The sequence below is a fragment of the Salmo salar genome, chromosome 01 (genome assembly GCF_965601325.2).
Source record: "Salmo salar chromosome 01, fSalSal1, whole genome shotgun sequence".
In the NCBI taxonomy this organism is placed as follows: domain Eukaryota; kingdom Metazoa; phylum Chordata; class Actinopteri; order Salmoniformes; family Salmonidae; genus Salmo; species Salmo salar.
The window spans coordinates 110,900,396-110,916,967 of NC_138291.1; positions in this window are offsets into that span (position 1 = coordinate 110,900,396).

A 16,572-nucleotide genomic window follows, 5' to 3' on the forward strand; every position below is an offset into this window, starting at 1 on the left:
CTCTCTTCAGTCTATACTCCAGGTCAGAGGGAGTAGTGAGACTAGTCTCTCTCAGTCTATACTCCAGGACAGAGGGAGTAGTGAGACTAGTCTCTCTCAGTCTATACTCCAGGACAGAGGGAGTAGTGAGACTAGTCTCTCTCAGTCTATACTCCAGGACAGAGGGAGTAGTGAGACTAGTCTCTCTCAGTCTATACTCCAGGACAGAGGGAGTAGTGAGACTAGTCTCTCTCAGTCTATACTCCAGGACAGAGGGAGTAGTGAGACTAGTCTCTCTCAGTCTATACTCCAGGACAGAGGGAGTAGTGAGACTAGTCTCTCTCAGTCTGTACTCCAGGACAGAGGGAGTAGTGAGACTAGTCTCTCTCAGTCTATACTCCAGGACAGAGGGAGTAGTGAGACTAGTCTCTGTCTATACTCCAGGACAGATGGAGTAGTGAGACTAGTCTCTCTGTCTATACTCCAGGTCAGAGGGAGTAGTGAGAGGAGTCTCTCTCAGTCTATACTCCAGGTCAGAGGGAGGAGTGACACTAGTCTCTCTCAGTCTATACTCCAGGTCAGAGGGAGTAGTGAGACTAGTCTCTCTCTATCTATACTCCAGGTCAGAGGGAGTAGTGTTACTAGTCTCTCTCTGTCTATACTCCAGGACAGAGGGAGTAGTGAGACTAGTCTCTCTCTGTCTATACTCCAGGTCAGAGGGAGTAGTGAGACTAGTCTCTCTCAGTCTATACTCCAGGACAGAGGGAGTAGTGAGACTAGTCTCTCTCTGTCTATACTCCAGGTGAGAGGGAGTAGTGAGACTAGTCTCTCTGTCTATACTCCAGGTGATAGGGAGTAGTGAGACTAGTCTCTCTGTCTATACTCCAGTACAGAGGGAGTAGTGAGACTAGTTTCTCTCAGTCTATTCTCCAGGACAGAGGGAGTAGTGAGACTAGTCTCTCTGTCTATACTCCAGGTCAGAGGGACTATTGAGACTAGTCTCTCAGTCTATACTCCAGGACAGAGGGAGTAGTGAGACTAGTCTCTCAGTCTATACTCCAGGACAGATGGAGTAGTGAGACTAGTCTCTCTCTGTCTATACTCCAGGACAGAGGGAGTAGTGAGACTAGTCTCTCTCAGTCTACACTCCAGGACAGAGGGAGTAGTGAGACTAGTCTCTCTCTGTCTATACTCCAGGTCAGAGGGAGTAGTGAGACTAGTCTCTCTCAGTCTATACTCCAGGACAGAGGGAGTAGTGAGACTAGTCTCTCTCTGTCTATACTCCAGGTGAGAGGGAGTAGTGAGACTAGTCTCTCTGTCTATACTCCAGGTGAGAGGGAGTAGTGAGACTAGTCTCTCTGTCTATACTCCAGGACAGAGGGAGTAGTGAGACTAGTTTCTCTCAGTCTATTCTCCAGGACAGAGGGAGTAGTGAGACTAGTCTCTCTCAGTCTATACTCCAGGACAGATGGAGTAGTGAGACTAGTCTCTCTGTCTATACTCCAGGTCAGAAGGAGTAGTGAGACTAGTCTCTGTCTATACTCCAGGACAGATGGAGTAGTGAGACTAGTCTCTCTGTCTATACTCCAGGTCAGAGGGAGTAGTGAGAGGAGTCTCTCTCAGTCTATACTCCAGGTCAGAGGGAGGAGTGACACTAGTCTCTCTCAGTCTATACTCCAGGTCAGAGGGAGTAGTGAGACTAGTCTCTCTCTATCTATACTCCAGGTCAGAGGGAGTAGTGAGACTAGTCTCTCTCTGTCTATACTCCAGGACAGAGGGAGTAGTGAGACTAGTCTCTCTCTGTCTATACTCCAGGTCAGAGGGAGTAGTGAGACTAGTCTCTCTCAGTCTATACTCCAGGACAGAGGGAGTAGTGAGACTAGTCTCTCTCTGTCTATACTCCAGGTGAGAGGGAGTAGTGAGACTAGTCTCTCTGTCTATACTCCAGGTGATAGGGAGTAGTGAGACTAGTCTCTCTGTCTATACTCCAGGACAGAGGGAGTAGTGAGACTAGTTTCTCTCAGTCTATTCTCCAGGACAGAGGGAGTAGTGAGACTAGTCTCTCTGTCTATACTCCAGGTCAGAGGGACTATTGAGACTAGTCTCTCAGTCTATACTCCAGGACAGAGGGAGTAGTGAGACTAGTCTCTCAGTCTATACTCCAGGACAGATGTAGTAGTCAGACTAGTCTCTCTCTGTCTATACTCCAGGACAGAGGGAGTAGTGAGACTAGTCTCTCTCAGTCTACACTCCAGGACAGAGGGAGTAGTGAGACTAGTCTCTCTCTGTCTATACTCCAGGTCAGAGGGTGTAGTGAGACTAGTCTCTCTCAGTCTATACTCCAGGACAGAGGGAGTAGTGAGACTAGTCTCTCTCTGTCTATACTCCAGGTGAGAGGGAGTAGTGAGACTAGTCTCTCTGTCTATACTCCAGGTGAGAGGGAGTAGTGAGACTAGTCTCTCTGTCTATACTCCAGGACAGAGGGAGTAGTGAGACTAGTTTCTCTCAGTCTATTCTCCAGGACAGAGGGAGTAGTGAGACTAGTCTCTCTGTCTATACTCCAGGTCAGAGGGACTAGTGAGACTAGTCTCTCAGTCTATACTCCAGGACAGAGGGAGTAGTGAGACTAGTCTCTCAGTCTATACTCCAGGACAGATGGAGTAGTGAGACTAGTCTCTCTCTGTCTATACTCCAGGACAGAGGGAGTAGTGAGACTAGTCTCTCTCAGTCTACACTCCAGGACAGAGGGAGTAGTGAGACTAGTCTCGCTCAGTCTATACTCCAGGACAGATGGAGTAGTGAGACTAGTCTCTCTGTCTATACTCCAGGTCAGAGGGAGTAGTGAGACTAGTCTGTCTGTCTATACTCCAGGACAGAGGGAGTAGTGAGACTAGTCTCTCTGTCTATACTCCAGGTCAGAGGGAGTAGTGAGACTAGTCTCTCTCAGTCTATACTCCAGGACAGAGGGAGTAGTGAGACTAGTCTCTCTCTGTCTATACTCCAGGTCAGAGGGAGTAGTGAGACTAGTCTCTCTCAGTCTATACTCCAGGACAGAGGGAGTAGTGAGACTAGTCTCTCTCAGTCTATACTCCAGGACAGATGGAGTAGTGAGACTAGTCTCTCTGTCTATACTCCAGGTCAGAAGGAGTAGTGAGACTAGTCTCTCTCCGTCTATACTCCAGGTCAGAGGGAGTAGTGAGACTAGTCTCTCAGTCTATATTCCAGGTCAGAGGGAGTAGTTAGACAAGTCTCTCTCAGTCTATACTCCAGGACAGAGGGAGTAGTGAGACTAGTCTCTGTCTGTCTATACTCCAGGACAGAGGGAGTAGTGAGACTAGTCTCTCTCAGTCTATACACCAGGTCAGAGGGAGTAGTGAGACTAGTCACTCAGTCTATACTCCAGGACAGAGGGAGTAGTGAGACTAGTCTCTGTCTGTCTATACGCCAGGACAGAGGGAGTAGTGAGACTAGTCTCTCTCAGTCTATACTCCAGGCCAGAGGGAGTAGTGAGACTAGTCTCTCAGTCTATACTCCAGGACAGAGGGAGTAGTGAGACTAGTCTCTCTCTGTCTATACTCCAGGACAGATGGAGTAGTGAGACTAGTCTCTCTCTGTCTATACTCCAGGTCAGAGGGAGTAGTGAGACTAGTCTCTCCGTCTATACTCCAGGTCAGAGGGAGTAGTGAGACTAGTCTCTCTCTGTCTATACTCCAGGCCAGAGGGAGTAGTGAGACTAGTCTCTCTCTGTCTATACTCCAGGACAGAGGGAGTAGTGAGACTAGTCTCTCTGTCTATACTCCAGGTCTTAGGGAGTAGTGAGACTAGTCTCTCTCAGTCTATACTCCAGGTCAGAGGGAGAAGTGAGACTAGTCTCTCTCTGTCTATACTCCAGGTCAGAGGGAGTAGTGAGACTAGTCTCTCTCAGTCTATACTCCAGGACAGAGGGAGTAGTGAGACTAGTCTCTCTGTCTATACTCCAGGACAGAGGGAGTAGTGAGACTAGTCTCTCTGTCTATACTCCAGGACAGATGGAGTAGTGAGACTAGTCTCTCTGTCTATACTCCAGGTCAGAGGGAGTAGTGAGACTAGTCTCTCTTCAGTCTATACTCCAGGTCAGAGGGAGTAGTGAGACTAGTCTCTCTCAGTCTATACTCCAGGACAGAGGGAGTAGTGAGACTAGTCTCTCTCAGTCTATACTCCAGGACAGAGGGAGTAGTGAGACTAGTCTGTCTCAGTCTATACTCCAGGTCAGAGGGAGTAGTGAGACTAGTCTCTCAGTCTATACTCCAGGACAGAGGGAGTAGTGAGACTAGTCTCTCTCTGTCTATACTCCAGGACAGATGGAGTAGTGAGACTAGTCTCTCTCTGTCTATACTCCAGGTCAGAGGGAGTAGTGAGACTAGTCTCTCCGTCTATACTCCAGGTCAGAGGGAGTAGTGAGACTAGTCTCTCTGTCTATACTCCAGGAAAGAGGGAGTAGTGAGACTAGTCTCTCTCTGTCTATACTCCAGGCCAGAGGGAGTAGTGAGACTAGTCTCTCTCTGTCTATACTCCAGGACAGAGGGAGTAGTGAGACTAGTCTCTCTGTCTATACTCCAGGTCTTAGGGAGTAGTGAGACTAGTCTCTCAGTCTATACTCCAAGACAGAGGGAGTAGTGAGACTAGTCTCTCTCTGTCTATACTCCAGGACAGAGGGAGTAGTGAGACTAGTCTCTCTCCCTGTCTATACTCCAGGCCAGAGGGAGTAGTGAGACTAGTCTCTCTCAGTCTATACTCCAGGTCAGAGGGAGAAGTGAGACTAGTCTCTCTCTGTCTATACTCCAGGTCAGAGGGAGTAGTGAGACTAGTCTCTCTCAGTCTATACTCCAGGACAGAGGGAGTAGTGAGACTAGTCTCTCAGTCTATACTCCAGGACAGAGGGAGTAGTGAGACTAGTCTCTCTGTCTATACTCCAGGACAGAGGGAGTAGTGAGACTAGTCTCTCTGTCTATACTCCAGGTCTTAGGGAGTAGTGAGACTAGTCTCTCTCTGTCTATACTCCAGGTCAGAGGGAGTAGTGAGACTAGTCTCTCTCAGTCTATACTCCAGGACAGAGGGAGTAGTGAGACTAGTCTCTCTCAGTCTATACTCCAGGACAGATGGAGTAGTGAGACTAGTCTCTCTGTCTATACTCCAGGTCAGAAGGAGTAGTGAGACTAGTCTCTGTCTATACTCCAGGACAGATGGAGTAGTGAGACTAGTCTCTCTGTCTATACTCCAGTCAGAGGGAGTAGTGAGAGGAGTCTCTCTCAGTCTATACTCCAGGTCAGAGGGAGGAGTGACACTAGTCTCTCTCAGTCTATACTCCAGGTCAGAGGGAGTAGTGAGACTAGTCTCTCTCTATCTATACTCCAGGTCAGAGGGAGTAGTGAGACTAGTCTCTCTCTGTCTATACTCCAGGACAGAGGGAGTAGTGAGACTAGTCTCTCTCTGTCTATACTCCAGGTCAGAGGGAGTAGTGAGACTAGTCTCTCTCAGTCTATACTCCAGGACAGAGGGAGTAGTGAGACTAGTCTCTCTCTGTCTATACTCCAGGTGAGAGGGAGTAGTGAGACTAGTCTCTCTGTCTATACTCCAGGTGATAGGGAGTAGTGAGACTAGTCTCTCTGTCTATACTCCAGGACAGAGGGAGTAGTGAGACTACTTTCTCTCAGTCTATTCTCCAGGACAGAGGGAGTAGTGAGACTAGTCTCTCTGTCTATACTCCAGGTCAGAGGGACTATTGAGACTAGTCTCTCAGTCTATACTCCAGGACAGAGGGAGTAGTGAGACTAGTCTCTCAGTCTATACTCCAGGACAGATGTAGTAGTCAGACTAGTCTCTCTCTGTCTATACTCCAGGACAGAGGGAGTAGTGAGACTAGTCTCTCTCAGTCTACACTCCAGGACAGAGGGAGTAGTGAGACTAGTCTCTCTCTGTCTATACTCCAGGTCAGAGGGTGTAGTGAGACTAGTCTCTCTCAGTCTATACTCCAGGACAGAGGGAGTAGTGAGACTAGTCTCTCTCTGTCTATACTCCAGGTGAGAGGGAGTAGTGAGACTAGTCTCTCTGTCTATACTCCAGGTGAGAGGGAGTAGTGAGACTAGTCTCTCTGTCTATACTCCAGGACAGAGGGAGTAGTGAGACTAGTTTCTCTCAGTCTATTCTCCAGGACAGAGGGAGTAGTGAGACTAGTCTCTCTGTCTATACTCCAGGTCAGAGGGACTAGTGAGACTAGTCTCTCAGTCTATACTCCAGGACAGAGGGAGTAGTGAGACTAGTCTCTCAGTCTATACTCCAGGACAGATGGAGTAGTGAGACTAGTCTCTCTCTGTCTATACTCCAGGACAGAGGGAGTAGTGAGACTAGTCTCTCTCAGTCTACACTCCAGGACAGAGGGAGTAGTGAGACTAGTCTCGCTCAGTCTATACTCCAGGACAGATGGAGTAGTGAGACTAGTCTCTCTGTCTATACTCCAGGTCAGAGGGAGTAGTGAGACTAGTCTGTCTGTCTATACTCCAGGACAGAGGGAGTAGTGAGACTAGTCTCTCTGTCTATACTCCAGGTCAGAGGGAGTAGTGAGACTAGTCTCTCTCAGTCTATACTCCAGGACAGAGGGAGTAGTGAGACTAGTCTCTCTCTGTCTATACTCCAGGTCAGAGGGAGTAGTGAGACTAGTCTCTCTCAGTCTATACTCCAGGACAGAGGGAGTAGTGAGACTAGTCTCTCTCAGTCTATACTCCAGGACAGATGGAGTAGTGAGACTAGTCTCTCTGTCTATACTCCAGGTCAGAAGGAGTAGTGAGACTAGTCTCTCTCCGTCTATACTCCAGGTCAGAGGGAGTAGTGAGACTAGTCTCTCAGTCTATATTCCAGGTCAGAGGGAGTAGTTAGACAAGTCTCTCTCAGTCTATACTCCAGGACAGAGGGAGTAGTGAGACTAGTCTCTGTCTGTCTATACTCCAGGACAGAGGGAGTAGTGAGACTAGTCTCTCTCAGTCTATACACCAGGTCAGAGGGAGTAGTGAGACTAGTCACTCAGTCTATACTCCAGGACAGAGGGAGTAGTGAGACTAGTCTCTGTCTGTCTATACGCCAGGACAGAGGGAGTAGTGAGACTAGTCTCTCTCAGTCTATACTCCAGGCCAGAGGGAGTAGTGAGACTAGTCTCTCAGTCTATACTCCAGGACAGAGGGAGTAGTGAGACTAGTCTCTCTCTGTCTATACTCCAGGACAGATGGAGTAGTGAGACTAGTCTCTCTCTGTCTATACTCCAGGTCAGAGGGAGTAGTGAGACTAGTCTCTCCGTCTATACTCCAGGTCAGAGGGAGTAGTGAGACTAGTCTCTCTCTGTCTATACTCCAGGCCAGAGGGAGTAGTGAGACTAGTCTCTCTCTGTCTATACTCCAGGACAGAGGGAGTAGTGAGACTAGTCTCTCTGTCTATACTCCAGGTCTTAGGGAGTAGTGAGACTAGTCTCTCTCAGTCTATACTCCAGGTCAGAGGGAGAAGTGAGACTAGTCTCTCTCTGTCTATACTCCAGGTCAGAGGGAGTAGTGAGACTAGTCTCTCTCAGTCTATACTCCAGGACAGAGGGAGTAGTGAGACTAGTCTCTCTGTCTATACTCCAGGACAGAGGGAGTAGTGAGACTAGTCTCTCTGTCTATACTCCAGGACAGATGGAGTAGTGAGACTAGTCTCTCTGTCTATACTCCAGGTCAGAGGGAGTAGTGAGACTAGTCTCTCTTCAGTCTATACTCCAGGTCAGAGGGAGTAGTGAGACTAGTCTCTCTCAGTCTATACTCCAGGACAGAGGGAGTAGTGAGACTAGTCTCTCTCAGTCTATACTCCAGGACAGAGGGAGTAGTGAGACTAGTCTGTCTCAGTCTATACTCCAGGTCAGAGGGAGTAGTGAGACTAGTCTCTCAGTCTATACTCCAGGACAGAGGGAGTAGTGAGACTAGTCTCTCTCTGTCTATACTCCAGGACAGATGGAGTAGTGAGACTAGTCTCTCTCTGTCTATACTCCAGGTCAGAGGGAGTAGTGAGACTAGTCTCTCCGTCTATACTCCAGGTCAGAGGGAGTAGTGAGACTAGTCTCTCTGTCTATACTCCAGGAAAGAGGGAGTAGTGAGACTAGTCTCTCTCTGTCTATACTCCAGGCCAGAGGGAGTAGTGAGACTAGTCTCTCTCTGTCTATACTCCAGGACAGAGGGAGTAGTGAGACTAGTCTCTCTGTCTATACTCCAGGTCTTAGGGAGTAGTGAGACTAGTCTCTCAGTCTATACTCCAAGACAGAGGGAGTAGTGAGACTAGTCTCTCTCTGTCTATACTCCAGGACAGAGGGAGTAGTGAGACTAGTCTCTCTCCCTGTCTATACTCCAGGCCAGAGGGAGTAGTGAGACTAGTCTCTCTCAGTCTATACTCCAGGTCAGAGGGAGAAGTGAGACTAGTCTCTCTCTGTCTATACTCCAGGTCAGAGGGAGTAGTGAGACTAGTCTCTCTCAGTCTATACTCCAGGACAGAGGGAGTAGTGAGACTAGTCTCTCAGTCTATACTCCAGGACAGAGGGAGTAGTGAGACTAGTCTCTCTGTCTATACTCCAGGACAGAGGGAGTAGTGAGACTAGTCTCTCTGTCTATACTCCAGGTCTTAGGGAGTAGTGAGACTAGTCTCTCTGTCTATACTCCAGGACAGATGGAGTAGTGAGACTAGTCTCTCTGTCTATACTCCAGGTCAGAGGGAGTAGTGAGACTAGTCTCTCTTCAGTCTATACTCCAGGTCAGAGGGAGTAGTGAGACTAGTCTCTCTCAGTCTATACTCCAGGACAGAGGGAGTAGTGAGACTAGTCTCTCTCAGTCTATACTCCAGGACAGAGGGAGTAGTGAGACTAGTCTCTCTCAGTCTATACTCCAGGACAGAGGGAGTAGTGAGACTAGTCTGTCTCAGTCTATACTCCAGGTCAGAGGGAGTAGTGAGACTAGTCTCTCAGTCTATACTCCAGGACAGAGGGAGTAGTGAGACTAGTCTCTCTCTGTCTATACTCCAGGACAGATGGAGTAGTGAGACTAGTCTCTCTCTGTCTATACTCCAGGTCAGAGGGAGTAGTGAGACTAGTCTCTCCGTCTATACTCCAGGTCAGAGGGAGTAGTGAGACTAGTCTCTCTGTCTATACTCCAGGAAAGAGGGAGTAGTGAGACTAGTCTCTCTCTGTCTATACTCCAGGCCAGAGGGAGTAGTGAGACTAGTCTCTCTCTGTCTATACTCCAGGACAGAGGGAGTAGTGAGACTAGTCTCTCTGTCTATACTCCAGGTCTTAGGGAGTAGTGAGACTAGTCTCTCAGTCTATACTCCAAGACAGAGGGAGTAGTGAGACTAGTCTCTCTCTGTCTATACTCCAGGACAGAGGGAGTAGTGAGACTAGTCTCTCTCCCTGTCTATACTCCAGGCCAGAGGGAGTAGTGAGACTAGTCTCTCTCAGTCTATACTCCAGGTCAGAGGGAGAAGTGAGACGAGTCTCTCTCTGTCTATACTCCAGGTCAGAGGGAGTAGTGAGACTAGTCTCTCTCAGTCTATACTCCAGGACAGAGGGAGTAGTGAGACTAGTCTCTCAGTCTATACTCCAGGACAGAGGGAGTAGTGAGACTAGTCTCTCTCTGTTTATACTTCAGTACAGATGGAGTAGTGAGACTAGTCTCTCTGTCTATACTCCAGGACAGAGGGAGTAGTGAGACTAGTCTCTCTGTCTATACTCCAGGTCTTAGGGAGTAGTGAGACTAGTCTCTCTGTCTATACTCCAGGACAGATGGAGTAGTGAGACTTGTCTCTCTGTCTATACTCCAGGTCAGAGGGAGTAGTGAGACTAGTCTCTCTTCAGTCTATACTCCAGGTCAGAGGGAGTAGTGAGACTAGTCTCTCTCAGTCTATACTCCAGGACAGAGGGAGTAGTGAGACTAGTCTCTCTCAGTCTATACTCCAGGACAGAGGGAGTAGTGAGACTAGTCTGTCTCAGTCTATACTCCAGGTCAGAGGGAGTAGTGAGACTAGTCTCTCTCAGTCTATACTCCAGGACAGAGGGAGTAGTGAGACTAGTCTCTCTCAGTCTATACTCCAGGACAGAGGGAGTAGTGAGACTAGTCTCTCTCAGTCTATACTCCAGGACAGAGGGAGTAGTGAGACTAGTCTCTCTCAGTCTATACTCCAGGACAGAGGGAGTAGTGAGACTAGTCTCTCTCAGTCTATACTCCAGGACAGAGGGAGTAGTGAAACTAGTCTCTCTCAGTCTATACTCCAGGACAGAGGGAGTAGTGAGACTAGTCTCTGTCTATACTCCAGGACAGATGGAGTAGTGAGACTAGTCTCTCTGTCTATACTCCAGGTCAGAGGGAGTAGTGAGAGGAGTCTCTCTCAGTCTATACTCCAGGTCAGAGGGAGGAGTGAGACTAGTCTCTCTCAGTCTATACTCCAGGACAGAGGGAGTAGTGAGACTAGTCTCTCTCTGTCTATACTCCAGGTCAGAGGGAGTAGTGAGACTAGTCTCTGTCTGTCTATACTCCAGGTCAGAGGGAGTAGTGAGACTAGTCTCTCTCAGTCTATACTCCAGGTCAGAGGGAGTAGTGAGACTAGTCTCTCTCAGTCTATACTCCAGGTCAGAGGGAGTAGTGAGACTAGTCTCTCAGTCTATACTCCAAGACTGAGGGAGTAGTGAGACTAGTCTCTCTCTGTCTATACTCCAGGACAGAGGGAGTAGTGAGACTAGTCTCTCTCAGTCTATACTCCAGGCCAGAGGGAGTAGTGAGACTAGTCTCTCTCAGTCTATACTCCAGGTCAGAGGGAGAAGTGAGACTAGTCTCTCTCTGTCTATACTCCAGGTCAGAGGGAGTAGTGAGACTAGTCTCTCTCAGTCTATACTCCAGGACAGAGGGAGTAGTGAGACTAGTCTCTCACTCTATACTCCAGGACAGAGGGAGTAGTGAGACTAGTCTCTGTCTGTCTATACTCCAGGACAGAGGGAGTAGTGAGACTAGTCTCTCTGTCTATACTCCAGGTCAGAGGGAGTAGTGAGACTAGTCTCTCAGTCTATACTCCAGAACAGAGGGAGTAGTGAGACTAGTCTCTCTCTGTCTATACTCCAGGACAGAGGGAGTAGTGAGACTAGTCTCTCTCAGTCTACACTCCAGGTCAGAGGGAGTAGTGAGACTAGTCTCTCAGTCTACACTCCAGGACAGAGGGAGTAGTGAGACTAGTCTCTCTCAGTCTATACTCCAGGACAGAGGGAGTAGTGAGACTAGTCTCTCTGTCTATACTCCAGGACAGAGGGAGTAGTGAGACTAGTCTCTCTGTCTATACTCCAGGACAGATGGAGTAGTGAGACTAGTCTCTCTGTCTATACTCCAGGTCAGAGGGAGTAGTGAGACTAGTCTCTCTTCAGTCTATACTCCAGGTCAGAGGGAGTAGTGAGACTAGTCTCTCTCAGTCTATACTCCAGGACAGAGGGAGTAGTGAGACTAGTCTCTCTCAGTCTATACTCCAGGCCAGAGGGAGTAGTGAGACTAGTCTCTCTCAGTCTATACTCCAGGTCAGAGGGAGAAGTGAGACGAGTCTCTCTCTGTCTATACTCCAGGTCAGAGGGAGTAGTGAGACTAGTCTCTCTCAGTCTATACTCCAGGACAGAGGGAGTAGTGAGACTAGTCTCTCAGTCTATACTCCAGGACAGAGGGAGTAGTGAGACTAGTCTCTCTCTGTTTATACTTCAGTACAGATGGAGTAGTGAGACTAGTCTCTCTGTCTATACTCCAGGACAGAGGGAGTAGTGAGACTAGTCTCTCTGTCTATACTCCAGGTCTTAGGGAGTAGTGAGACTAGTCTCTCTGTCTATACTCCAGGACAGATGGAGTAGTGAGACTTGTCTCTCTGTCTATACTCCAGGTCAGAGGGAGTAGTGAGACTAGTCTCTCTTCAGTCTATACTCCAGGTCAGAGGGAGTAGTGAGACTAGTCTCTCTCAGTCTATACTCCAGGACAGAGGGAGTAGTGAGACTAGTCTCTCTCAGTCTATACTCCAGGACAGAGGGAGTAGTGAGACTAGTCTGTCTCAGTCTATACTCCAGGTCAGAGGGAGTAGTGAGACTAGTCTCTCTCAGTCTATACTCCAGGACAGAGGGAGTAGTGAGACTAGTCTCTCTCAGTCTATACTCCAGGACAGAGGGAGTAGTGAGACTAGTCTCTCTCAGTCTATACTCCAGGACAGAGGGAGTAGTGAGACTAGTCTCTCTCAGTCTATACTCCAGGACAGAGGGAGTAGTGAGACTAGTCTCTCTCAGTCTATACTCCAGGACAGAGGGAGTAGTGAAACTAGTCTCTCTCAGTCTATACTCCAGGACAGAGGGAGTAGTGAGACTAGTCTCTGTCTATACTCCAGGACAGATGGAGTAGTGAGACTAGTCTCTCTGTCTATACTCCAGGTCAGAGGGAGTAGTGAGAGGAGTCTCTCTCAGTCTATACTCCAGGTCAGAGGGAGGAGTGAGACTAGTCTCTCTCAGTCTATACTCCAGGACAGAGGGAGTAGTGAGACTAGTCTCTCTCTGTCTATACTCCAGGTCAGAGGGAGTAGTGAGACTAGTCTCTGTCTGTCTATACTCCAGGTCAGAGGGAGTAGTGAGACTAGTCTCTCTCAGTCTATACTCCAGGTCAGAGGGAGTAGTGAGACTAGTCTCTCTCAGTCTATACTCCAGGTCAGAGGGAGTAGTGAGACTAGTCTCTCAGTCTATACTCCAAGACTGAGGGAGTAGTGAGACTAGTCTCTCTCTGTCTATACTCCAGGACAGAGGGAGTAGTGAGACTAGTCTCTCTCAGTCTATACTCCAGGCCAGAGGGAGTAGTGAGACTAGTCTCTCTCAGTCTATACTCCAGGTCAGAGGGAGAAGTGAGACTAGTCTCTCTCTGTCTATACTCCAGGTCAGAGGGAGTAGTGAGACTAGTCTCTCTCAGTCTATACTCCAGGACAGAGGGAGTAGTGAGACTAGTCTCTCACTCTATACTCCAGGACAGAGGGAGTAGTGAGACTAGTCTCTGTCTGTCTATACTCCAGGACAGAGGGAGTAGTGAGACTAGTCTCTCTGTCTATACTCCAGGTCAGAGGGAGTAGTGAGACTAGTCTCTCAGTCTATACTCCAGAACAGAGGGAGTAGTGAGACTAGTCTCTCTCTGTCTATACTCCAGGACAGAGGGAGTAGTGAGACTAGTCTCTCTCAGTCTACACTCCAGGTCAGAGGGAGTAGTGAGACTAGTCTCTCAGTCTACACTCCAGGACAGAGGGAGTAGTGAGACTAGTCTCTCTCAGTCTATACTCCAGGACAGAGGGAGTAGTGAGACTAGTCTCTCTGTCTATACTCCAGGACAGAGGGAGTAGTGAGACTAGTCTCTCTGTCTATACTCCAGGACAGATGGAGTAGTGAGACTAGTCTCTCTGTCTATACTCCAGGTCAGAGGGAGTAGTGAGACTAGTCTCTCTTCAGTCTATACTCCAGGTCAGAGGGAGTAGTGAGACTAGTCTCTCTCAGTCTATACTCCAGGACAGAGGGAGTAGTGAGACTAGTCTCTCTCAGTCTATACTCCAGGACAGAGGGAGTAGTGAGACTAGTCTGTCTCAGTCTATACTCCAGGTCAGAGGGAGTAGTGAGACTAGTCTCTCAGTCTATACTCCAGGACAGAGGGAGTAGTGAGACTAGTCTCTCTCTGTCTATACTCCAGGACAGATGGAGTAGTGAGACTAGTCTCTCTCTGTCTATACTCCAGGTCAGAGGGAGTAGTGAGACTAGTCTCTCCGTCTATACTCCAGGTCAGAGGGAGTAGTGAGACTAGTCTCTCTGTCTATACTCCAGGAAAGAGGGAGTAGTGAGACTAGTCTCTCTCAGTCTATACTCCAGGACAGAGGGAGTAGTGAAACTAGTCTCTCTCAGTCTATACTCCAGGACAGAGGGAGTAGTGAGACTAGTCTCTGTCTATACTCCAGGACAGATGGAGTAGTGAGACTAGTCTCTCTGTCTATACTCCAGGTTAGAGGGAGTAGTGAGAGGAGTCTCTCTCAGTCTATACTCCAGGTCAGAGGGAGGAGTGAGACTAGTCTCTCTCAGTCTATACTCCAGGACAGAGGGAGTAGTGAGACTAGTCTCTCTCTGTCTATACTCCAGGTCAGAGGGAGTAGTGAGACTAGTCTCTGTCTGTCTATACTCCAGGTCAGAGGGAGTAGTGAGACTAGTCTCTCTCAGTCTATACTCCAGGTCAGAGGGAGTAGTGAGACTAGTCTCTCTCAGTCTATACTCCAGGTCAGAGGGAGTAGTGAGACTAGTCTCTCAGTCTATACTCCAAGACTGAGGGAGTAGTGAGACTAGTCTCTCTCTGTCTATACTCCAGGACAGAGGGAGTAGTGAGACTAGTCTCTCTCAGTCTATACTCCAGGCCAGAGGGAGTAGTGAGACTAGTCTCTCTCAGTCTATACTCCAGGTCAGAGGGAGAAGTGAGACTAGTCTCTCTCTGTCTATACTCCAGGTCAGAGGGAGTAGTGAGACTAGTCTCTCTCAGTCTATACTCCAGGACAGAGGGAGTAGTGAGACTAGTCTCTCACTCTATACTCCAGGACAGAGGGAGTAGTGAGACTAGTCTCTGTCTGTCTATACTCCAGGACAGAGGGAGTAGTGAGACTAGTCTCTCTGTCTATACTCCAGGTCAGAGGGAGTAGTGAGACTAGTCTCTCAGTCTATACTCGAGAACAGAGGGAGTAGTGAGACTAGTCTCTCTCTGTCTATACTCCAGGACAGAGGGAGTAGTGAGACTAGTCTCTCTCAGTCTACACTCCAGGTCAGAGGGAGTAGTGAGACTAGTCTCTCAGTCTACACTCCAGGACAGAGGGAGTAGTGAGACTAGTCTCTCTCAGTCTATACTCCAGGACAGAGGGAGTAGTGAGACTAGTCTCTCTGTCTATACTCCAGGACAGAGGGAGTAGTGAGACTAGTCTCTCTGTCTATACTCCAGGACAGATGGAGTAGTGAGACTAGTCTCTCTGTCTATACTCCAGGTCAGAGGGAGTAGTGAGACTAGTCTCTCTTCAGTCTATACTCCAGGTCAGAGGGAGTAGTGAGACTAGTCTCTCTCAGTCTATACTCCAGGACAGAGGGAGTAGTGAGACTAGTCTCTCTCAGTCTATACTCCAGGACAGAGGGAGTAGTGAGACTAGTCTGTCTCAGTCTATACTCCAGGTCAGAGGGAGTAGTGAGACTAGTCTCTCAGTCTATACTCCAGGACAGAGGGAGTAGTGAGACTAGTCTCTCTCTGTCTATACTCCAGGACAGATGGAGTAGTGAGACTAGTCTCTCTCTGTCTATACTCCAGGTCAGAGGGAGTAGTGAGACTAGTCTCTCCGTCTGTACTCCAGGTCAGAGGGAGTAGTGAGACTAGTCTCTCTGTCTATACTCCAGGAAAGAGGGAGTAGTGAGACTAGTCTCTCTCTGTCTATACTCCAGGCCAGAGGGAGTAGTGAGACTAGTCTCTCTCTGTCTATACTCCAGGACAGAGGGAGTAGTGAGACTAGTCTCTCTGTCTATACTCCAGGTCTTAGGGAGTAGTGAGACTAGTCTCTCAGTCTATACTCCAAGACAGAGGGAGTAGTGAGACTAGTCTCTCTCTGTCTATACTCCAGGACAGAGGGAGTAGTGAGACTAGTCTCTCTCCCTGTCTATACTCCAGGCCAGAGGCAGTAGTGAGACTAGTCTCTCTCAGTCTATACTCCAGGTCAGAGGGAGAAGTGAGACTAGTCTCTCTCTGTCTATACTCCAGGTCAGAGGGAGTAGTGAGACTAGTCTCTCTCAGTCTATACTCCAGGACAGAGGGAGTAGTGAGACTAGTCTCTCAGTCTATACTCCAGGACAGAGGGAGTAGTGAGACTAGTCTCTCTGTCTATACTCCAGGACAGAGGGAGTAGTGAGACTAGTCTCTCTGTCTATACTCCAGGTCTTAGGGAGTAGTGAGACTAGTCTCTCTGTCTATACTCCAGGACAGATGGAGTAGTGAGACTAGTCTCTCTGTCTATACTCCAGGTCAGAGGGAGTAGTGAGACTAGTCTCTCTTCAGTCTATACTCCAGGTCAGAGGGAGTAGTGAGACTAGTCTCTCTCAGTCTATACTCCAGGACAGAGGGAGTAGTGAGACTAGTCTCTCTTCAGTCTATACTCCAGGTCAGAGGGAGTAGTGAGACTAGTCTCTCTCAGTCTATACTCCAGGACAGAGGGAGTAGTGAGACTAGTCTCTCTCAGTCTATACTCCAGGACAGAGGGAGTAGTGAGACTAGTCTCGCTCAGTCTATACTCCAGGACAGATGGAGTAGTGAGACTAGTCTCTCTGTCTATACTCCAGGTCAGAGGGAGTAGTGAGACTAGTCTGTCTGTCTATACTCCAGGACAGAGGGAGTAGTGAGACTAGTCTCTCTGTCTATACTCCAGGTCAGAGGGAGTAGTGAGACTAGTCTCTCTCAGTCTATACTCCAGGACAGAGGGAGTAGTGAGACTAGTCTCTCTCTGTCT